Here is a 23708-nt window from a genome sequence, read left to right as displayed (position 1 = left end):
TGGAGTTACTATCAAGAAGGTCCAAACAGATGGACCAAAAACTCACAGACAGGTTTCCCCCCCAAATTTCCTTGCCATCTCTTCTCCACAGTTATTTGCTAATTCCTAAATCATCGGATCGACTGTATGCTCTTTCATCCCTGTAGCACTCAACGGTACGTTTTCAAAAAAGTGCAAATAAATGAACAGTGTCTATGAAAAGGCGTAACAACTGTTGATCAAATCACAGGGCACATTCGCCATCAAATTCCTTCTTATCTTTTCTCCCAAACTCTCGCATAAGCCCGGGGACCTGTTCTCTAGAGGTTCCCACAAGCTCTACTTCAATAACTCTGTGGCGTGGCTCCAACACTCACAGAGATCTCCTGTAAACCCTTTGTTTTATGATTCAATCTCACCACTCTACACACAGTGGATATCTCATCAGAGCCTGCACGTATTTAATAATGATCATTTGGTCCAAATATGTTATTTTAACATCCAGGAGGCGTCATCCCCACGCATGACTCGAAAGCATAATTGCAGTCTTGTCTGAATAAGATGTCTAGGAGTCCTTGGAGCTTTTACAGGCGTGGAGGTGACACATCCAGCCTCATCTCCCAGTGGTCCGTGGGGTCTAGGTGAGATGGGCGGTGGGAGGGCAGTTTGAGCGGGTATCCACTCTGTCTTAGGCGGATGGGGCTGGAGAACGGATGGGAGGAGGCAGAAAGCGGGGGGCATGGTGGACAACGTGCCGCCGCTTTGGAGAGGGCTTGAGCCTGCTCCTCTGGAAGGTGTGTCACAGTCAGAGGCGCGAAGACGTGGATTTGCTCAAAGACGAGGAGAGGCGTGTCACCCCCTTGGCTAGACCAGACATGATCCTAACCCGGAGCCTTCCTGGCAGGAAGCACCTCCTAGAGGTGCTGCCAGCATGGAGCTGGTGAGTCAGTCCGTGCTGTGGAGCGTGTCCAGGGTGACCACAATACGAGCCATTACCGGTAGATTCTCCTTTTAGGACCGGCTAGTTGTTCCATTATACAACCCAATTTACTTCAGACATCTCAGCTGCTTTTTAACTAAAGCTGGTGAAATTTTCCTGTAGTCAAAACTTCCTCTTAGTTTTATGGGAGTTGAATGGGGTACAGATAGGCCTTGGTACATAGAGCCCTTGTGTTTCAGCACGAGATTTCCTTTGCCAATTAAGTGATGGTAGCTGACAGTCTGTTTGAACTCCTCATTTGGCTTTTAAGATATTTTCATGTGAGTGTGTAACGTGGTAGATTTCTCTCTCTCTCTCTCTTTTTTTTTTTTTTGCTTTTTAGGGCCATGCCCACGGCATATGGAGGTTCCCAGGCTAGGGGTCCAATCAGAGCTGTAGCTGCCAGCCTAGACCACAGCCACAGCAACACGGGATCCGAGCCACTTCGGTGGCCTATAGCACAGCTCATGGTCCTTAACCCACTGAGCAAGGCCAGGGATCAAACCCGCAGCCTCATGGATGCTAGTTAGATTCGTTAACCACTGAGCCACGAAGGGAACTCTGTGTTGGATTTCTCGTGTCAGCCGTAGTGCGTGGGCCAGCATACACTACGAAACCCCCGTCTCAAGGACGTCCTCTTTAAGATAAGGCACTTTATTTTCGCAATAGGTCAACGCAAAGTCAAATCACCTTGTGAAGCCTCAGCATCCATCTGAATGGTTGGCTGACTTATCAAGGCAGGACAGATAATCCCACAAATGATGACACCCCAAATTCTCCTTCGAGGCGTGCCTGCATTGTTTGCACCACATGTGTCAGCGCAGATCGAAGATCGCAGGAAGCTGTTAGACCCCTTGGACCAGCCAGGCCCAGTTTCCCTGGTTTTTCTCCCGAGAGACCATCCCTCCTTGTAGGGCACCACCTCCTCTCCCGCAGCAGACACAGGCTTCCTGCAGCCCAGCTCTGCCCTGGACCGGACCAGGGTGCAGACGCTGAGATGCACAGGAGGCGCTCAGCCTCTTGATGGCTGAGCCTGGACCTGCCCCACCTGCCTGCCTCCCTCCCTCAGCCCATAGCCGGCCCCACTCCAAGGTCCGCTGGACCTCAGGTCTGGTTCCGAGCCCCAGCCAAGCGATGCTCGCGCTGTGCAGGGCTCTGACTTAAGGCCACATTCATGGTGACCAGGACCGATTTTGTGGCTGGCGTTGTTCTAAGCACCCACTTTTCCTGGAAGCATCCTACTTTCACACTTCGTTTGACAGCAGCCATGAAGAGGCTCTTTTTTTTTGAACCGATCTTTTAATTAAAGTACAGTTGATTTACAATGTTGTGCCAATTTCTGCTGTACAGCCGAGTGACTCAGTCATACTCAGATATGCATTCTTTTTAAAAAATGTTCTTTTCCATTACGGTTTATCCCAGGAGTTTGAATATAGTACAGTAGGACCTTGTTTAACCATTCTAAATGTAATGGTTTGCATCTGCTCCCCATGAAGAAGCTAGTCTTTTTTTCAACTTGCTTTTCAAGGCCACATGTGTGGCACATGGAGGTTCCCAGACTAGGGGTCGAATCGGAGCTGCACCTGCCAGCCTACACCACAGCCACAGCAACGCAGGATCCGAGCCACATCTTTCAACCTACACCACAGCTCATGGCCACACCAGATCCTTAACCCACTGAATGAGGCCGGGGATCAGACCTGAGTCCTCATGGGTCCTAGTCGGGTTCTTTACTCCTGAGCCATGACGGGAACTCCATGTAGAGGCTCGTCTTATCCTTGACATTGAGACGGAGCTCAGAGAAGGTGAGAATGTTTCTCCAAGTCTCCAGCAGACGGCTGGGCACTGGGGCCTTGACCCTGGCCTGAAGTCAGCCTCCTGGTGTCCTGGTCCCGATGGGTGGAGAATAGAGCTTTGTCCCTCTATGCTCACGCCCACTCATGGGCCTGGGTCTCCGGTCCTTCCGCACGGGTGCCGTCTGTAAGTTCTGTGGCAGGCACCTCACTCTCTGGTGAGGCCTCCAGTCCCAGCGACCTGCCAGAGCCCCCGAGATCACTTCCGCTGGGTCTGGTGGCTGAAGGTGGGGTCCCTGGGCTTCTGGTTTTACCACATCATCGCTTGTGACCTGGGGAACCTACTTAACTACCCTGCACCTCACTTTTCTTGTGTGCGAAGTGGGGACCCTCTAAATATGTGCCTGGGAGGCTGTTGGGCTGAGGAACAATGAGGCACAACCTGCAAGTCCCTCAGAGCAGCTCCCGACAGGCTATCCTCAGCCTCGGCAGCGTTCAGACCGCCTCAGCGATGACAGCGATGCTTTCTAAGTCGGCGATTTGTCTTCCTCTAAGAAGAGCGCGGGGCACCGGCTCCTGGAGCCTCCTGTCTGCAGGACCACTCTCTGGACCTTATGTCTCAGGCACACAGAGGTGGCCTTGCTGCCTGCTCCATCCTAAACTCGTCAGCCACTGCAATGAGCAGGGCCCTGCCTTGACCAGCGGGGAGGCTGCCTTCTTTGGAAGTTGGCCGGTGAACAAGAGAATGCTGCGATGGAGGAGCGCCTGAGACACAGCAGCGTGTGCAGCAGAGGCCCTGGTCACCTCTCATAGGCTGCGAGCCGGAGCTGCGTTAACCTCAAACCCCCGCCTGGTGGGCCCTTTCAGCATTTTGCCCAACCCAAAGGCTGAGAAGCACAGCTGTCCTTGGGGAAAGACACTCTATTGGCCCCGGAGATAGTGAGAAGCGTATTTTTTGAGAGAGCGAGAGAGGGAGCGAGAGCGAGGAGAGAGAGAGAGAGAGAGAGAGAGAGAGAGAGAGAGAGAGGGAGCGAGAGAGAGAGAGAGAGAGAGAAATGTATTTGGCTCACATGGGTGTGGGGCTGGCAAGTCCAAAATCGCCAGGGTGGGCTCAGGTTGGAGACCCACAGCAGAGCCAATGCTACCGTTCAAGTGTGAAGCCCACCTGCTGGCAGAGCTTCCTCTTCTTCAGAAAGTTTCTTTTTAAGGCCTTCAACTGATTGGACGAGACCCACCCGCATAATGTGGGCAAATCTGCTTTTCTCAGAGTCCACTGATTGACACATTGGTCTCCTGCGGAGAAGACTCTCATGGCAACATCCAGACATCTTTGGCCAAGTATCTTGGCACCATGGCCTGGCCAAGTTGACACGTAAAATTAACCATTGCACGGGGCCTTTGGAAGGGACTGGAAGCCCCATACACGTTCAACCCCTGCCTGGGACTGCTGCGCCCTCAAATTCCTGCTGCAAATGATCTCGGGCCAAAATCACTTCGTCTGGTCCAGGGTTGTCATGGCAATTCCGAAAGTATCCTTTTTGGGTGGCCCTGGGGCTTTGCAGATGGACAGACGGCATGCTCATGAAAATGGCAGATGTATTTTTGCAGAATGTTCTCCAGACATGGGGTGAGTTCTTCTGTGGCACTTATCAACCATGGAATCACACACACTCACTCACACACACACACACTCACAGACACAGCCTCTGGTGTTCCCCGAACGTTCTAATTAGGGAACTTTGTCCTGGAGGGGACATGAGTGAGATTTTTGAGTTATACCCATGGAGCCCCATTTCTCTGGCAGGCACATAGAGAAGGACAGGTGCTACTGTTGATTCTCCGACTGAGGACACTCAGAAGATGGGCTTGTGCGGGGACTGACATTCTGCATCTTGTGGTGCGTTTATAAGAGAGCACCAGCCTGTTAATAACATACTGGATTATTCTGATAGACGGGGACACTCTGGTGCTTATGATATGCTTCTGAGATTTTATGGACGCTCAAAGGAACAAAAATACGATGCCTTAATCCTCCGATTTGTACGTGCAGCACCCATCACTATTGTTTGGGAACCTGCTCTGTCGTGCTTTTACCGGCAGGTCACACTGGACAAACATTATTTTTTATGTCAAGTAGGTAGTGAAACGGTGCAGAGGCTGCGTGATCTGCGCGAGCAGGGAGCGGAATCGCCCGGACCTGCTTGTTAGCATTTCTGAGCACTGAGTTTTCCCTTGTGGGACTTGCAGCTATTCTGAAAGAATGTGCATGTGGGAGTCAGAGATTACTGCCGAAGCAAACGCCAGCTCTGAAATCAAAAGCTTTCTGTCCTGTCTCAGAGGAAGGAGAACTTAAATGGGTTCAGGCTTTGCTGAATGAGACCTGTGACTCTGGGAGGCCGGCGCTTTTCTGCGAAGCCCGGGCGCAGGTTTCCCCAAGGCTCCCGTCCTGGGACCTGGCTCTGCCACCTCCCTCCCAGTGCCTCCAGCACGGAAGTATCTGCGTGGCGTCCCAGCCCCCGGTGCGCCCCGACCAAGGCTCTAGGCTCCGTCCCTGGGCTCCAAGTCCAGCCTCTCGCTGCTCACAGGCGTGCCCCTCCCGCCCTCTCCTGGGATTCTCCCAGAATCCCCTGCTTCTCAAGTCCTCATTTCAGCAGTTCCCTGGCTCTCCGCCTGGAAGGCCCTCGCTCGCTTATCATTTTGGAGCGTCTTCTCCGCTTTTACTCTTATCGTGCTTCTCTTCCCCAGTAGCTGTCGCCTCTACTAAACACTCAAGGGTCTGATGTGATGCAAACATTGACCTGTCTTACTCCAGGACCCAACTGATGCAAAAAGCCCAGGTTCCTCAAACCATTGGTGGCTCCTCTTCTTCCCTAACAGCAGCGGAAGCCAGGGCTGAGACCCCTCGAGGGCTCATCCGACTTGATCACCACGGGTATCAGTGTGTGTTTCCTCACCGTGGCTCACGGTTTGGGGGCCGGGAAAGAGGATATTCTGTAACAGCTCTGAAACCAGAGTCATTTAGACCCTCTTTCTGATCATCTCTTCTTTAGTTATCTGGGTAATTTCAGTGGATGCTGGGGGCTTGTCAGCATCTCCCCTTTAGGGGAAATAGTTATTTTTGAGATCCAGGGCGTTGGCACTAAGCTTGGGGGGCAGGGAGCCCCAGCGCAGTTCGGAGGAATAAATGAGCCTCCTTTCTCTGTTGGCGCTGACCGTGAGAGGAGGCAGGTTTCATGTGACCATGACGCACCGCCAACCAAGAGAAATGGGGTGCAGACTGGAGTCTGGAGGAACCCTGCCAGGATAGCTTTGGCTCTTGTGACTTTAGTATGTGATGGCTGAATGTCCAGCTGCTACACCCGCACCTCTTTGTCCCGGGACCTTTTCTGGCTGCTAGAGCTTTTCTGTCCAGAGTAGGGCAGAAGTGCAGGGGGCACCCCACCCCCTGGTTCAGCCCTAAAGCAATGATTGTCAGGAGCTGGGGTATAAATGTCTCCATTCTCTCATCCCTAGGATGGGACAACTCAGAGGAGTCAATTAACTGGAAGGCATTTTATGAACCGGCCACTAAGCTGGAGGAGGGCGCCACCAGGGCAAGACCCGTTCTGCGGGGACTCGTGGCCTGCCTCTTCCTGGTGATGGGGTCGTGATGAGGGAAGCTGGGGTGGAGGGTAGCTTAATGCACAGACCTGGCGCAGGGTGGAGAGACTGCCCAGAGTGCAGCATGGTCGTCAGCTTCCTCAAGGCGATGCCTTGGAGGGAGTCGGCAGAGGGGATGATGTTTGCTTGATAGACCCGAGGCCACTTATTCCACCACGTGGACGTCTCTCTGAGTGGTTCAGCCAACCTTGCATGTTTCCCCAGGGGTATTTCAGGAAAAAGAGAAGGTTGGAAACTTTAGACTCCAGTAGGAGATTGCAGACACAAACCCTGATGTTGGTTTTTGACGAGAGAAGCACGGATTTAAACCTTGTTTCCATTCAGCCATCAGATTCTTGGAGACCAACACGACCCTATGCTCAGTAAACTTAGTGTTGTATCGTAGGCAATAAATACATTTGTTTTGGGTGTGTGATGGGCAGAGGTGTCTGTGATAAGAAGCGCACACTGAAGTTCAAACCTGGTGTGATGAAGTAGGAGGAGGTTTTCCAACCTTTTATTACAACATTTTCAAACATGCAGCAAAGATGAAACTTTCAGTCAACACTTATGTAGACTCTGCCTAAATTCTATCATTAACCCTATAATATACTTTTGCTTTGTCATCCATCCATCCATCCATCCATCCATGTCTCTCATCTCTTCATCTATCTCTGTACCTGTACCGTCTCCATCCATTAATTCAGTTTAGATTTTAGCTCACATTCCCCTTATATGCATCAGCATATGCACCATTAAGTAGAGTTCAGTATTTTTTAACTGAGTTTTCTTTTCATGAAAAATTTGCAGTCGCAGAAGTGGGCAAGCTTTAAGGGCGCACATGCTGAGGTCTGGCACACGATGGCCCCTGGGTCACCTAACCTTTGTGAAGCCACGCACTGTCACCCCAGAAAGTTCCCTCAAGCTTCTTCCAGGTTAATTCCCACCGTCCTCATCCCCAGAGGCAACCAGGACTCTGATTTTCTTCTTCCATGTGGGAGAATTTGGTAGATACGTATTTCTCTTTTTGTAGAGAGATTAAAAAAAACCATACCCATATTAAATATATCATAGAATACCCTTTATAGGAGTTCCCGCTGTGGTGTGGTGGGTTGAGAATCTGTCTGCAGGGGCTCAGGTTGCTGCAGAGGTGCTGGTTCAATCCCCCACCCACTGCAATGGGTTAAAGGAGCCAGCATTGCTGCAGCTGTGGCGTAGGTCAGAGCTGCTGCTCGGATTCAATCCCTAGCCTGGGAACTTCCATACGCCAATGAGCAGCCAAAAAAAAAAAAAAAAGAATATCATTTATAAATTATATTTACTGCCTATGTTTTAGGAAACAATAGAAAGATAATCTTGGCCCAGGGACGGCAAGACCCTCTACCCGAGAGTAACCTTAAGGGGCTTGACATCCCCCCACTCCCCCCAAGAGTTCCACTTCGGCAGCCCCCACTCCCCCCCAGCAGGGTTCTCCTGGGGCTCCAGAGGGTAATAGAATCCAAGTGTGCTATAATTTTTTAAATAAGAGCTTTAAAATACCTACACATTATACAGTTTTTGCTTTTCTTCACCAAATCACTCAAACAGACCTACACCTTTTCGTTAAGCCATTTTGTATTTATAACCACAGCGAACGTCTCCCGTAGCACAAGGTTGGAGAAAGACGCCGTAAAGGATGAAGCTATTCCCCGGCCTCTGGGTGCGCCAGGCATTGTGCAGTTTTGAAGGTTTCAAAATTAGCTGCAAAAGGTATGTTTGACTAGCTCAGAAGTCAGCTAATAAATTTCCTTTTTCTGAATCAAAACAGCCTGAGCTTAATGGCAGGGATCCCAGGACGTGAACAAGAAAAGCGAGGGCAAGCTAGAGTGACATGTCAGGGAGAAGGCAAGACCCGTCCCAGTTCACTGGATGGGTCTGAGAAAGAAATAACTGTTACACATGTAGAAGCACGTGTTACCTTACAGAACAATTGTATGTGGCCTGCCCTCCGACTCTGAAGCACAAAACGGAGAGCGGGACCTCATTTCCTGGCCTCCAGGAAGTTTCACATAAAAATTAGGGACCCGGAAAAAATGCTCCTTTCTTCTTTGCTTATGCATGACCCTCCAGGGACCGGCTCCAAAGCTGTGACACGCGGGCTGTGACCAGGCCATCCTCTCCGTCCAGCCCAGCACCTCCAGTGCAGGGGCCTCAGACTGAGATTTTGGCAGGAAAAGGAGTCAGAGGCCACTAGTTTCTAGGTAATGGCTTTGTTTGTTAGAGGTAGTTAACCTTTGTAAATTCTGTTTTGTACGGCGTTCCCATAGTGGCTCAGCAGAAACAAACCCAGCTGGGATCCATGAGGATGCAGGTTCTATCTTCGGCCTCGCTCAGGGGTTAAGGATTCGGCGTTGCCGTGAGCTGTGCTATAGGTTGCAGACGCATCCCTTGTTGCTGCAGCTGTGGTGGAGGCGGCGGCTGTAGCTCTGATTTGACCCCTAGCCTGGGAATCTCCATGTGCCATGGGTGTGGCTCTGAAAAGGAAAAAGAAATTCTGTTTTGCAGACAAAGAAATTTTATTGTAAAGAATTTCCAGGAGTTCCTGCTGTGGCTCAGTGAGTTAAGGTGCAGAGGTTGTCTCTGAGAGGATGCAGGTTCAATCCCTGGCCTTGCTCAGTGGGTTAAGGATCTGGCGTTGCCACAAGCTGCAGTGTAGGTCACAGATGTGGCCTGGATCCATGGTTGCTGTGGCTGTGGTGTTGGTCGATGCTGCAGCTCTGATTCCATCCCTGACCCGAGAACTTCCATATGCCGCAGGTGTGGCCATAAAAAGAAAAAAAAATTTCCAGTTGGATTTTTCCCGTTCTGGAAAGAGCTTTTCTCTGGTTCTGATCCAGTGATCCCCTTGCTTTCAATTCCTGAAGGCCTGCACAATTTTGAGGGTCCAATGACCAGGATAGGCTTCATTGCACAGTCATTTCATCGAGGCCAGAGCTGAGCAGGAAACAGGTCTGTCCCCGGGCGTTCTCCCTTCACTCAGCCAGCCTGCCTCTCCTCAGCAGCGCTGTGCTCCCAGCGGATGCTGTGTGCTCCCAGGCCTGCCTCCTTCAGTGTCATGGGCTGGTTTTCATCCTTGGATGGGCTCCCCTCCCCTGGACCAGAGGACCACCTTGTCTCCGGAGAGCACCTTAGGTCTCGGCGAGGTTAGACATTGGTCTTTCCAAACCTTCTCCTGGAAAGCCAGTCACAGGCAAGGACTCCTCAGACACAAAAGACGCGTCTCATCCTGTCATACAGAGAGGCATCTTGACAGCCATGAGGTTCAGCAGGTGTTTTCTCCCTGCATCTGATTTGACCTGAAGAAGAAGGAAAGCGTTTCCTTTCCCCGAAACATACAAAGGGAGAGAATCATCCGTGATATTAACAGCCATGGAGACAAGCTGCTTTCCTGTGAATGCGCGTCTCATTCCCACCGGGGGGTGGGGGGTGGGGGCTGTGTTTGCACATGATGTGGCCACAGTAGAGAAGCGGAAACTGAGAAGCTGGACCACCTCCTACCGAGTTAACTCATCCAGCAGATACTTGGTGAATACATCCGCAGTCCAAGCCTCTAATGGGTACTGACAGAGGAGAGAAATAAGACATCTTCTCGATTTTTCCAACGAATGGGAGAGAAAGGTAAGTAGAGACCTTTCCTTAAAAACTGGCCAAAGTGATGGATAGAATAGGTTTAAAATCCAGAGGCGGTGGACTTGGACTTTAAATGGAGGGAGCGTCTCCTTTCACTCAGGGTGATCTGAGATGATGCCACAAAGGTATTGAGTGCAGCCAGACCCAGGCTTTGGAGAAGAACAGGTCGACGTTTGCCAGAGAGTCAGGAAAGTGAAAGATCCTCCTTGGAAAAGGAAGAAGAGAGGCCCCAAATAGGATAAACACATACAGCGTATTCTCAGACCCGGGAGGGAGATGGGAGGAGAGATTGGTTGGGAATGAGGAGATCCTCAATGCCGCCTGAGGTCGGCTCCTCAGGACAGGCTTGTCACCTGATGCCCCTGAGCTTTGGTTCCCTCGTGGGAGCTGAGGGATGGCCTTACCTCACAGAGCCAGGAGGGTCAAACGAGGAGGGGAACTGAGGTGATCGGGGAATCCCTGTTGACCTGGGTCCCTGGGGAGCTGAAGGGAAATTTATCTGCCATGGTGGCTCCGAGCCTGATGGCGAAGGACCTGCTCTCTTGGCCGAAGGAGCGTGGGGACTCAGGGATAAGCAAGGGGGAGGCTTTGGCGTCTTCTTAGTCAATTAGGGGGAATTAACTAATGTTATCTGTGTTTTAAACCGTCCACACCATTTGCCGTGTGGGAAATGGTCCAGTAAGATGGGAGACTAAAGACGGGGACAGCTCTCGCAATTATCTGTGCAAGAAAAAAGCAAACCCTCTAAATTTAAAAGATTTTCCATACTAACGGGATTCATGCATAGCAGAGGAATTTTAAAAAGCGGGGGAAAAATCAGCCGCGGTCCTGCCACCTACAGGCAAATATCACCATAAGTATCCTGTGTACTTCGTCCAAGGTTATTTTGGTATAAGCTTGTTCTGCATTAATTCTGCTCGTATGAAATCCTGCTGAACCCCCCCCAACACTTTATCATGTGCATGTTTCTACATTAATATACATTCCTCTTAATCCTCATTTTAAAAGATGAGTTATTGTGAATCTGTAATGAACATTTTGGTGCCTTAAATGTTTTCCATATTTAACAGCTTTTTCATAGGATGGATTCCAAGAAGTGGGATTAGCTGATCAAACTATACTTACACTTGAGGCGTTTGGGGTAAATTTGCATGCTGATCATCGATCTAAGAGTCTGCCATATATTAATTGATAATTAGTAATCAACTATTCTTTTAAAATATATCTTAGTTTTAAGAAAAATGATTACTTTTTTGCTTTCACTTGCATTTCTCTTGGAAATATCTTTCTCATGTCCTCTTTTTTCATTTTTTAAAGTTTTATCGAAGCAGAGTCGATTTACATTGTTGTGATAATTTCTGCTGTACAGCAAAGTGATTCAGTTATGCATATCCACATACCCATTCTTTTTCAGACGCATTGTCCATATGGACCCTCACAGAACATTGGGTAGAGGTCCCTCTGTTAAGCGGCAGGTCCCATTAGCCAATCATTCCATAGACCCCAGTGTGCATGTGCCGATTCCAGACCCCCAGGCCACCCCTCCCCACCCCACCTGTCCCCTCTGGTAACCAAGGAGTTTGTTTTCTATGTCTGTGGGTCTGTTTCTGTTCTGCAAGTAAGTTTTTGTCTCCTTTTCTTAGATTCCACATGCAGGTGGTATCACGGGATGTTTGTCTTTCTCTGTCCGACCGACTTCCTCGGTATGACCCTCTCTAGGTCCATCCACGTTGCTGGACACCCTCTTGAATATTTCTGTTTCTATGATTTGAGTATACTAAACAGTGAGGATTTGTCCAGCAGTATATCATTAAGGCATAGAGCACTGAGATCTTCCAGCTCATATGTTAGTCACGCCTCTAACCCATCCACCTGCCTTTTCTTCCCATTTTTTCATCCATCCCCTCATCCAGTAGATCTGAGAGCTGCTCTACAAGGTGAACGCCTTGCGTCCTGCCTTCACCTGCCCTGGCTCTGCTGGGCTGAGAGCATTACTCTCAGGGAAACTGGAGTGTAAGCTCAAGTGTGTGCGTAGGAAGACACGGTCTAGTCCAAACTGCCCTTTTGCCATTCTCACTCCTGTGCTTTTTATTTGGAGAGAAAAAGTAAAACCCAACCCCAAAGTTATAGTTCGGAAGAATGCATATTTCTTTTAAAATGATGACTGAGCAAGCTCTAGGCTCTAGATATTGGAGGAATGAAAGTTGTACTAATTACTCTACCTGAAACATGGGCAGAATTTAAAACTAGTCAGCATCATCAGAATGTAAGGGCTATCTTTTGGATACTCTCTCTCTCTCCTTCCGTCTCTCTTTCTCTGTCTTTCTGTCTCTCCTCTTTCCCCCTTCCCACCCTGCTCTGCCCACGCACCACCTCCTTCAGCCTAAATCCAGCATCTAATAGGCTAAGACAGCAGGAGGGGGGAGGGGAGGCAGTGATGCCCGCAGCAGAAGCTCCCGGTCAGCGTGCAGGTTGGGCACCTGATGTCTGTGGCTGGATGGCAGGCTGGGTGCCGACTTACAGGCGGCGCTTTTCTAACTGGGGACTCAGAGGCGTGACCCTCTTGCCTCACTGGAACGACCCTGACCTTGTCATTTCCCGGTCTTCACCTGCTATCTCCACACCTACCCAGGGTAGACCGATGTTTACAGCAGCCAATGATTATCCAAATTAATTAACGTATTTTCTTTGTGTATAAATATCCATGCCTAAAGCTGATTGTTCACTTAATTAAAGCCTTCAGCCTTAATCCAGTTTACCTTACAAGCAACTCACATGCATTTAAGATATACCAACTGCTTGTATTGTTATGTGCCCAAAACAGAGGCAAAAACATACAACAAGTAAACAATAACTTAATTCATAGAATTACAAATATCGCACAGTAAAACAAAAATATTAAAATGCTATGATCAGAAGAAACCTGAGTAAATGCAGAATGGCAAAAATAACACGTGTTCGTCTGTGGCTGGGTGCGAGGGTGACACGGTGAGACGAATGTTGTTCAAAAGCCACAGTGTCTCCTGGAGCCTTGTTCTTAAAGCGGCAGTGAAGTCTGGCGACACTGCTTCAAGACCGGGATCTTCACCTGCCCCTTTCACGTCCATGCTCTTGCTGGAGCTGGGGTGCCGGAATTCTGGCCGGGAGACCCCGAGATGTCATCTCTGCTTGATGTATTCATTCTCTGTAGACACAGTTCATTCCCACAGGGCCTGTCTGAGCATCAACAGGAAGGCACAGTGCTTTGTTAATATCACGTAGAGTGTGACTGAAAGGAACGCATCCGAAGATCTTAGACCGTAGCGTCTTAGACTCCTGACGGTCTGCTCGTAAGTGTGTGCTGTAATGTGATTTCTTTCTGTGCATCATTCACTGAGCCTGGATCTTCTGATAAGTCTCAGAACTACGTCCAGTCTCTCGCGGTGGAACGCGATGGAGGATAATATGAGAAAAAGAATGTATATGCACACACATATGTATGTGTATGACTGGGTCACTATGCTGTACAGTAGAAATTGACCCAACACTGTAAATCAACTGTACTCTTTAAATTTTAAAAAGTAAATCAAAAACATTTAAAATTTTTGGTCATTAAAAAGCATTAAAATATGAAAAAGCAAATCATTGACTGGAGCCAGAATGTCCCAAAGTACACAAATATGACAAGAGACCTGTCCCCAGGATAATAAAGCATTCCTATAAACGACTTCTATACACTGGAAAACAATTTCAGAGGTGGAGCGTCCGTCACTTGAGGGTGAACTTTCAGAGGCAGTACCCACAGCTGAACCGAACCATGGCTGGTTACGTCACAGAATGTCCCCTCTTGTCTCAAAGCTGCCCCGCAGAGGGCTTTTTAATAGAATTCCCCCTTCCTGGGTGGGATTGCCAGTGAAGCCCATGAAAGAAGGCCTCTTGCCTGAGATAAACCTGACAGGGAAATTATACTGAAATATGCAGAGCGCGTCAAAATATGCGGAACTTGGTGTGCAGCGCAAGATCGCTCTCGGAACGCATGGAAACGGCAGCAACAGCCCCAAATGTAATTAGGAAGAAGAAAGTAGGAAAACGTAAAAAGATGGAGCAAGCCAACTAAGCTTCAAGGACCAGGGCATCTGCTTGTCCCCAGGTGACGCGAAGACCCTCACTAACCCCACGTGGCTTCTTCTCACCTGGGACTCTCGTCTTCCCGGTAGAAAACCCTCATTGTGTTGGGGGGGGGGCATAGAATCCAGTTAGTAGGAGTCTTTATTGGGGGGGCATAGAATCCAGTTAGTAGGAGTCTTTATTGGGGGGGCATAGAATCCAGTTAGTAGGAGTCTTTATTGGGGGGGCATAGAATCCAGTTAGTAGGAGTCTTTATTGGGGGGGCATAGAATCCAGTTAGTAGGAGTCTTTATTGGGGGGGGGCAGCATCCAGTTAGCAGAGGTCTTTATTGTGGGGGGGGGCAGCATCCAGTTAGCAGAGGTCTTTATGGGGGGGGGCAGCATCTGGTCGCTTGCGCAGTTCTCCCACCAGGTTGCGGGTCCCCAGAGGACACACCATCGCCATCTCCATCTTTACTTTGCCTTCGCACCTGGTCAGTGCCTGCAGGCGGAAGGCTTTAACACGGACAAACGCTCCATCATCCTGATTCGAGCGACTTCCCCACATGGGAACATCAGTGTTCGCTGATGAGACCTGGGTCGCCGTGCACGTGCCTGACTATTCCCCCTGACTATTCCCGGAGCAGGTAGGAACCCTGGCAGGCAGGCCACGTAAATCACTTGCACAAAACCATTTCCGGCAAAAGGAACTTACAGAATCCCCCCCGAAGGGCACCCAAGCCTTTTTTATACTGGGGTTCAATTCGTCTCAAGTCAGCTGGGGTGCCGAGGGCGCAAACTGTCTTCTTGGTTGAGTTGTAGGTTAATTTGTCATTTGACTGTATTTAGACAAGTTCCTTCAGAGCCTTTCTCTGCCTTTTTGGAACTTATGTCGGCTCTTTGGAGACTTGTGACAAACATTTCTTATTTGTCCTGCTTGGTTGTCTGGGTTCAAGCATCAAGTTTTTTTCTTCCTGATGATTATAAATTCGGGAGCAGAAATACGTGAAGAAAAGAACCAGGGTGTAGGCTTGCCTGCTTCCCCTAAATGGGAACCTTGTCCTCTTATGAACTGAGTGATGCAAATGGTAAAACTCTGGGAAAAAGCATCAATATTGCTTAAATACCACATTATGGGTGGGCTCTGCCACGAATGTTATCTGTGGGAATTCGCTATGGTATTGGTGCAGGGCGAAGCTGACTTTGACGAATGCATTAAATGGATTCAGCTTCGGGTCTGTTGTCGACACAGCTCTTATTTAAGGAAATTGTCAGAATTTAGTTAAAAAATTGTGTGCTTAAATGATTTTTTGTGATTTTTTTTTTAAAACCATGTTGAAGTTTTGACAAGATTTTGGCCTATTCCCATGATTCTCCATCTGGGAGAAGTCATTCTCAGAATGATTTCTTACTTCGTTTAGCGTTGGCTCCCAGACAGCATTCCCTTACACAAAGTTGGTTGAGAGCAAAAGCACCGTGAGAGCATGTTCCCAGCCTCCCTGGGCGTGTGCAGCACAGGGAACCGTACCCAGTCTCTTGGGATGGAACGTGATGGAAGATAATCTAAGATACATCCAGATACATATGTATCTAGATGTGTGACTGGGCCACTTGGCTGCACAGCCCAAACTGGCACAACGCTGTAATCAACACTGCTTTAAAAAAAGACAGAGAGGGAAAAGAAGAGTCAAAGACCTTAGAACACACCTCTCTGTCTCTTTATGGGTCTTTGAGCTCTTTCTCTGTGTCCTGTTTGGGACCATGGTACGAGCTGGTTCCTCAAGCATCGGAACGTCCTTTATTGAATGCTTACTGTGTCAGTGACAGTGCAAAGGGCTATAACGCAGGGTTTTATTTCATCTTTCTAGCAACCCTCAGGTATTCTGTCTTAGAAGCCAGGTAGACACCAGCCGGGGGTCTCTAAACCACCTCATTCCCTAAAGCCCTGCTGCTGAGGAGGAAATTCTCATGGATGCTGTCCGTTCACGGACAGAGAGCGGACCTCCTGGCTTCCTCACGGCAAAAGTGCCATCTTCGTTCATGTCCCATTTTTTTTGATTGCAGAATATCCCGCTTGACACACAGCTTCCTGCCCCTCCGCGCCCTGCAAGGTCCAGGAGGCGGGGCGTTTTAGTCGCAATCCTAAATTATCGTCTTAATTCTCCTCCCAATATTTATATCTGGAGAACCTTTAATTAGATTCAATGCACGCCCTTCACCCCCAATCCCTCTAAACCCCGAAGAAAGAAAAACAAGCACCTTTTGCTTTTGCTAAAAATATTATCCAGAAGGAGCTGCCAGGTAAACACTCGCGAATCAAGAATGATGAAGGGGTTCTGTGCTCGTGGCCGCCTGACTCCGAGGTCGAGGCAGGGATTTGCTTTGTTTGTCTGATTGTTTTCACAACCCCGATGCTGTTGGAAACATCCAGGCTGCAAGCCTCGTGGATGTTTTATGTGTCTCACCTGTTTTGTTGCCCTGAGACAGAGCCCCCTCTGCAGCCTGAGGTTCTAGACCGGAGCTCATGACAGTGTCTGCCCTGGAGTGACGGAGGAAGGGCGGCCAGTATACTCAGCCCCCTTGTGTGTGTGTGTGTGTGTGCGTGAGTGTGTGTGTGTGTTGTTTTTGTTGTTGTTGCAGTAGTCTGAGCTGTCTTTATCACATCCTCCAAAATTATGAATCTGAGGTCACTGCTCACTTTGCTGATTAAAAGAAAGGACCAAAGGGAGAGACAGAAACTTCTGAGCTGGAGGGAGAGATGGCTCTGGGTGACAGTCCCTGCCTGACACACGAGACACTGGGACGCTGGGACCCTGGGAGGAAGGGGAGCCGTGCGCTGCGAGGGTGTGTTCATAGCGGGGTGCAGGGAGGGAACTCCGAGCCCACTTCCCATCCTCACTGGCCCGGGAACAGCCTTCAGAGCCAGGATGGTGCAGGGGAGCCCGGCGTTTCCTCCCCTGCCCGAGGCCTCACCCCCTCTTTTCCTTGGCCCAGTCCTCTTGGCTGCCAGGCCTCCGGGCTGGGACACATGGACGGGGAACCTGGCTCTGACCCCTGCTGCCTCCTTGCTTGGTTCCGGGACAAGACGGAAGACAAGTCTCAGGTCTCCCTCCGGCTGACCTTGGACAAGGTCACTGCTGACCTGGGATGGGGGTCCCTTTTCACCTTGTGCGGATTTGGGTTCCTATTTTATAAAATAAATCTTGGGGAGTTCCCGTCGTGGTGCAGTGGTTAACGAATCCGACCAGGAACCATGAGGCTGTGGGTTCAGTCCCTGCCCTTGCTCAGTGGGTTAACGATCCGGCGTTGCCATGAGCTGTGGTGTAGGTTGCAGACGCGGCTCAGATCCCGCGTTGCTGTGGCTCTGGCGTAGGCCGGTGGCTACAGCTCCGATTCAACCCCTAGCCTGGGAACCTCCATATGCCGCGGGAGCGGCCCAAGAAATAGCAACAACAACAACAACAACAACAACAACAACAACAAAAGACAAAAAAAAGAAAAAAGAAAAAAAGAAAGTAAAAATAAAATAAAATAAAATAAAATAAATCTTGGTTGGTCTTTATCTTTTTTAAAACCATGGAAACTGTTTTTCAAGTAAATTTTTTTCTAAAAACTTAATATGTGAAAGAAGGAAACAGGTAAGCTCCCGGCCCTGGAGCCCCTCCCTCTCCCTCTGGGCCCTCCCAGCCCCTCCCCCATCACAGCGCCCGGGCAGTAGGGCCACAGGCAAAGGCTGGAGGGGCATGTTCCCTGGGGACCTTCCCTGCGGAGCTCCCTGCAGTGGCCACCTTCAGAAAGCAAAGCACCGCCTTCGAGGGTACCCATGCTGCCCTAGCTGCGGGGTGCTGGAAGCCGTTGGCCTCAGTGTCCCCTCCTGGGCAGGCACATGCGACCACTGACTGGGAGGCCTGGCTGCCTCCGGCCACTCTCTTTCTAAAATTCTGAATTTTGTCCCTGACCTTAGCTTTTCCTGTTTGGATTTTTACAGTCCACCAATTTTGAAACCACAAAGGATTTTTCTCACACCTCTAAGATGCTAGACTTCCTCTGTGGGCTCCTGGGAGAGTGGCTTGGCCTGTGGGAAGGCTCGGGGCTGAGATGCCCCTGTTTCCTGGGCAGAGAAGAAACATGAGGACACTCTAGCCGGGAGGGAGGGCTCCCGTCTTCTCCGCTCTGTGTCGCCCCCAAGAGCATGAATTCCCAGCCTGATAAGTGTCACAGGCTCTTTTGGGGGAGCGGGTGAAGCTTCCAGAAGCAAGAGAAGCAAGTTTTCAGCCAGGACATTATTTATGAGCCCCAGGTGGCTGCTGCTTTGGTTCTGAACGAGTTCCCACCATATAGACAGGTGGGGGCGGGGGTGGGGCAGGATGCACCCCCCCCCATCCCCCCCACCCTGCCCAGGACAGGCTCTGGGCACTTTTGCAGGAAGGAGGTTGCGCCTGCTCCATCTGCCTGGTCACTTTGACCAAGCATTCAGGTGTTTGGCCCACGATCAAAGGTCCTGGGGTGACAAGGAAGCTTGAGTCCACCTGTGACCGCAGCCACAGTGAGCCGAGGGGCCATTAAGGTGTTAAACTCTGCGTGGAAATACTTAACGCTGTTGGCTCGGCCCATCAGATAAAAATAGAGTCACATCACCAATGCATCCAGATGCTGGGTCCCAGAGCAAAGCACCCCAGACCGAGGGGCTACGACAGCAGAGGGGGTTCCCTCCCAGTCCCGGCCGAGGGCGCCCCGCATCAGGGTGTCGGAAGGCACACTGCAGGGCCTGTGACACCCGGTCTGGAAAGTGCTTTTCTGACCCAAGGTCAGAAAGGTCACCTCCAGGAGGGATGTGGTTCTCGGCGCGGGCGGGGCCGTGGGGAGGCAGCGTGGAGACGGGAGCGTGGAACCCCCCATTTAAGCTAAAACCCCGGCCTCAGGGGGGAGGCGGCTGCGGGATTTATATTTGGAAACCCAAACATGTACATACTGTTTCCCTGAGGCAAAAATAGAGAGCGAAGTGCAGTAAAAGCTTTGTTTCTGGTGCAATTTATCATACTGTGCGGACAGACTCAGAGTTTTCTCTTTTACAGAAGAGTACAGCGTCTTCAAAAATCATGCTGATTTCTCTTCCTCTGATGAAGGCAAAGGAACGTGGGGACATGAAAAGGTAAATATTTTGAAGAGGGGAGCGTGGGTTTTAAAAGTTGCAAAAACACGTAACGGAGACATTTTCAGTTTTCTCTTCCAGGGTTCGCTCACCCTGTTATTTACTAATCAACAGCTTAGCCGGAAACACTAACAACCAGGACAAACATGCATAGCGTTCCACAGGTCATAAGGCACACGGCCTCGCCGTACGTCAGGCTCGCTTAAAATGTGTGAGCGAGGGTTTGACCCAGGGTCCCGAGGATTCCGATATACTAAAATACGGCGCAGTTCTGTAACTGCATAGAATTCCATCGTGCTAAGCACATCTGCAAACAAAAAAATCCCAAGTGCATTTCAGAGGTGGGAAAATCATGGCTTCACTAAAGCTTATGTGAGATAGAACTTCAGAGTTCTTAGCAGACAGAATGCTAAGTCTGTTAATATTGGGATGTGGTTGCCAAAAGATCTTGAGCTGCATTAATAAAGGTATTAACTCCAGACCAACGGAGGTGCTTATCTTAATACTAATTAGAGAGGCTGTGCCTAGAGATAAGAGCAGTATACACAACATGGGATTTAAGAGCGTGGGTTCTAGAGTCGCTTTGCCTGGTTCGAATCCCGCTTCTGTATGTATGAGGATCTTGAGTAAGTTATTCGACCTCCCTGTTCCTCAGTATTCCCCTCTGTCAAAGGAGGGTTACAGCAGTAATTACCTTTGGAGATCGCTTTGAGGAGAAGTGGGGCTAGCTTAGTCTGCTCAGGCTGCCATCACAGGTGGCACAGACTGGTTGGTTTGAACCGCAGAAGGCTGGTGGTCCCAGATAAAAGCGCTGGTCAGTTCCCTTCCTGGCGAGACCTCCCTCTGGCATGCAGACAGGTGGCCACCTTCTCTCTGGGGTCTCAGGTGGCAGAGAGAGCTAGTGTCTCTTCTTCTAAGGACGCTAATCCTCTGGGATCCGGGCTCCACCCTTAGGACCTGATTTAACCTCAGCTTCCTCCTAAGGTCCCATCTCCAGATAGAGTCACCTTGTGGGGAAGAGCTTCCGTCTAGGAGGGAACATCACTCAGTCCTCAGGGGGCCACGGAGTTGAAGCAAATGCAAAACCTTTGGAGGAGATGCTCATGCAGAGTCAATATCCATTGAATGACAGTATTATTACCTGGAGTTTGTTCCTTGAATCCAGGTACCACCTGAATGGGAGGGTAAACAGACTGGACTAGAAACCATTTCACAGGAAGAGTGTCAAAGGATGTGGCATCAACTAGAAAGAGAAGACAGTGGGGAGATGTGTTAGCTGTCTTCAAATATTCACAGCCTGTCCGACCCATGAGCCGAGGGGTCTGTCCCAGTTGACCGTGGGTGTTAGAGTGAGAAATTACCGGAAGATGTGCAAACGGTGCAAGGAATGCTTTGGAGGAGCTGTTTTCGGTTCAGCGTAAATTGACACATTTTTTTTTGAGATGAATATTTAGTGATTGGCATCAAAAGTCTTAAAAATACGTACGTCTTCTTTTTTATCCAGCAATTTCATTTGAAGAACTTTTTGGAGAGTCAAATGGACAAACATGTACCTAGAAGCTATGCCACCATCCTTCATGACAGCAGCATCTCAGAAGCAGCCCAACGTTCACCAAATAGGGGGCTGAGTAAATAAATTCGTGTAGGCGTAGAAGAGAGAACATCATGCAAGAATTGAAAGTAATTGTAGGTTCCTAGATGCGTTTTGAAACATGGAGAAAGTATTTAAAATAATCCCATTTTTCTCAAGGGGCGCATGAAGAATTGGTAGGCGGGAAGGGCAGGACCCAGAAGGGGATGTTGAGTGTAATCTAATTTTTAGAAAGTTAAAAACAAAGGAGATGGCAACATGGGTACGTAGGTAGGTGCAAGTACCATGGGAAGATGGCCGAGAGACAAGGTCACGGGATTGGGGTGCTGTGTCCTTTCCTTCGCTGCATCATTGTATTTTTCTTTGGTGAACATGGATGACTTAGGTGAGAGTAAATGTATACTTTAAAAGTAAAATGAAGTTGGCACTCGGAGGTCCAGGGACCTGAGACATTTTAAAAGGTAAATGGTGATCTGATTTCAGGGGAATTATGATTCAGCTTTCTAGTGAGAAAGGGCAGGAGTAGCAGCAGCTGTACTGTGCTGTGAGGTAGGCTTGCCTGCCAGGGCACCCTCTGTGTTGGCCCTGGACGGTTGAGTATCTGTGTCTTTAAAGTTATTACTTTTGGTTTGGATATTTTAGGTCAATAGTCCCCCTTCTGCACCAGCCAACAGAGTAGCTACTAGCCACACGTGTCTACTTAAACTTAAAATGAAATAAAGCGAAACATTTAGTTTTTTAGCTGTGCTAGCCACATGACCCGTGCTCCACAGCCAGGAGTGGCTGGTGGCTGCCATACTGGACAGTGCAGAAGGGCAGAAGCAGTCTGTCCTGGCAGAAGGCTCTGCTGGACTGTGCCAGCTCCCATGAACACAGGCAGTGGGATGCACTACAGTAAGAGCAGGGCTCTGTCGGCAGATCGGCATAGCTTTGAGACCTGGCTCTGCCCCTTACTAGGGGACTAGACTTCAAGCTCGCTGAGGATAAGTTCAGGCTCATGCTTGCATGTATTGATATTTATTTATAAATAAATGGGAAATGATGTAAAGATCTGGCACGCGGAAGTGTTCCATTAATGTGGCTGTCATTGGGTGGGTGTATTTGAAGGAGAAGAGCCCCCGTATCCTTCTTTTTCCAGCAGAGATTAGGTAATTGATTACGAAGCTTTCCGAAGCATGTCCTAGTAAATACCTCCGGGATAAGGTGACTCTCGAGACACAGACATTGATGATATTGCTAAATGCCGGCTGCCACGAGTGATTTGTCACGAGCCCATCCATCACTGAGCGTGAGAAGTACTCTAACAGGAAGTCAAAGGGTCGAATCCCTTTCTGTATGACATGAATGATCAATTCTGTCTGCTTAGCAGGGTGCGATGGGTGAGCGTGTCTGTGGAGTGAGAAATCACTGCCGGTGGCTTGTCCTGTCTTCGGAACGCTGACTCTGCAGCAGATACGCACGGTGGCAGAGACAGGAGCGCGTGGTGACAGGAGCACGTGGGACCACGTGGTGAGCACATGGATGTCCCAGGATCCGCGTGGGACACGTGTAGCTTTCCCGGCAGTGCGGCCGCTCACAGGTTCCACGACGTCATCCTTGTGCTGCTCCTCTTTGCATCGGGCACGTCTCTTGTTTTTGGTGGCAATCTCTCATTTGACTTCTGCTGGGGCCACCCCTGCTTCATCCATGTCTCTGTCATCCCTTCCCACATCTATTTTAATGATCCCATTTCTGCTACCTTTTTATTTTTATTTTTGGTACCAGGGGGTCTTTGTAACAGGGCCCGGAGAATATTCGATTTCTCCTGATCAAATCTGTTTGCTTTTTTCCTGGGTCTTACCGGGTCCTTTTAATTTCCTCCTGTGTGTTCTGTCTCTAGTCAGTGGCGTCACCCCCTGAGTGGCTCTCACGTGTGTGCGCGTGCATCAAATTCCTTGCAGATGAACATAGGAGGACGGACGAGAGAGATCCTGGGGAAAAGCACGGCTGACTTTCCAGAACCTCCCTTCAGTCTAAGGCTTTACTTCTCGCCGTGGTGAAACAGCACTCCATTTGAGTTGCCTCTTTAGAGCAGGTTTGGAAAATGGCCATTGAGCGAGGGCGGGGAGGTGGGGGGGGGAGAGGCAGAGCTCATTCAAACTGCTGGAAGAAGGCGTCTGAGTCCACGCTTTCTTCATGCCTGCTCGCCCCCAGCATTGTGCGCAGGCTGCTCCACCAGCCACCCTGGCCTGGTCTCCCCGGATATATTGAACCGAATCCCCTGTCTCTCTGCGGTAGCCTTTCCCCCTCCCTCTGTCACACAGGCCCCATCTGAGCACCTTGATGGACACTTTCTCCCAGGGGACAGCTCTCCCGCCGCAGCTAAAGTGTTTGCTCCTTTAGATGGTATGTAGCAGGTTGCTGACCCCTGGTGCTTTGGAGAGTGGCCTTGTTTGGACATCATTTGCAGGCAGTGTCTCCAGCGGAGCTTGATGGCAGGCCATGAGCCCTGCCCACCTGTCAAAGGTAGAATCAGTCCAAGGTAATGAAAATTGAGCCTGGGCATCACACAGAAAGAAGTCAGCCGCACACCTGAGACTGTCATTGTTGGGGGCCCCATCGGCCACACGGCATCCCCTTGTCACAGGCGTCACGGGCAGGCCCTTCAGAGGCAGGTGGGCTTCGCGGCTTCTGGGTCTGACCTTGGCCCTGGAGAGTCTTGGCCTCTGGCCGAGCACCCAGGTGTTTTGCTCCTTTCTGGCCTTTGACCTTCCTTGGTGTCTGACTCATCCTAAGGACGGACCTCATGACGCGTGTACAGGAAAATCCAAGCTCCTTCAG

The sequence above is a fragment of the Phacochoerus africanus genome, chromosome 13 (assembly GCF_016906955.1).
Source record: "Phacochoerus africanus isolate WHEZ1 chromosome 13, ROS_Pafr_v1, whole genome shotgun sequence".
NCBI classification, from domain to species: domain Eukaryota; kingdom Metazoa; phylum Chordata; class Mammalia; order Artiodactyla; family Suidae; genus Phacochoerus; species Phacochoerus africanus.
The sequence above is the reverse complement of the archived record's forward strand: the minus strand, read 5'-3'. Positions refer to the sequence as shown.